Source organism: Nannospalax galili, unplaced genomic scaffold (assembly GCF_000622305.1).
Source record: "Nannospalax galili isolate Female #2095 unplaced genomic scaffold, S.galili_v1.0 scaffold503, whole genome shotgun sequence".
Classification (NCBI taxonomy): Eukaryota; Metazoa; Chordata; class Mammalia; order Rodentia; family Spalacidae; genus Nannospalax; species Nannospalax galili.
Window position 1 is genome coordinate 891,643 of NW_008349770.1, and position 828 is coordinate 892,470.

Genomic DNA, 828 nt, shown 5'->3' on the forward strand with positions numbered 1-828 from the left:
CTCTCTCTCTCTCTCTCTCTCTCTCTCTCTCTGTTCCTGTCTCTCAATTAAGTGTCCTATCTTTGCATCCCCTGGCCTTCTTGTTGTGTCTGAAGAAGTCGATGTGGAAGCATCCTGTCCCCTACCCAAGGCGGTCGGGCGCCCAGGGAGCTCTCCACGGTCCTGAAAACATTTCTGCCATGGAGACAGGAACCAGTTAAGCCAACACAGGCTGTTCCAAGGCCACCTGCTTTCTGAGGTCACCAGCCTCGGTTTGACCTCCACCCTGGTGTCCCTTTCTAATAAAACAAAGAAGTAGGTGCCGAGATTATATGAAAACCCTCAAAGCATCTTCAGACATGGCCAAGGAGTGGGGAGGGCCGGCGGTGGTGATGGGGTTAGAGAGGGGAGTAGGGTCAGCGTGGAAAAGAAATCAAAGAACCTTGCAAACTCCAAATATATTAATTTTTGTCCTCATCTAATATTCAACTTTTCTTGTATTACAGGAAGGAAACTCCTAAGTTTTTAAACTGCACAACCCCCTGATTCTTACATAACATAACCCGCAAACCCCCCAAATCAGGGAGTTGGTTGCCTCTAATTTCTATGTTTTTGTGTTCTAATATGCATGGTTTTTGTGAATAAGGAGATGGGGTGGTGGGGGCTGTCTCTCTCTGATTTCTGTCCCTGCTGAGGAGACAGGAAGCAGGCAGAGTGCTGCCCAATGGGCAGATCCTTCCCTCTGCTAAAGCTGCTTCTTTTAGCACCTTATGGTTTTTGTGAATAAGGAGATGCGGCAGCAGAGGGGAGAGAGAGAGAGAGAGAGAGAGAGAGAGAGAGAGAGAGAGA

At 48.3% G+C, this 828-nt stretch overlaps 1 protein-coding gene across 2 annotated transcripts in view; it reads right to left on the bottom strand.

Moving 5' to 3' along the window:
• The window catches only part of Nrsn1 (neurensin 1), a 17,731-nt gene that overhangs the window by 16,436 nt on the left and 467 nt on the right, over positions 1–828 (bottom strand). The window lies entirely within an intron of this gene.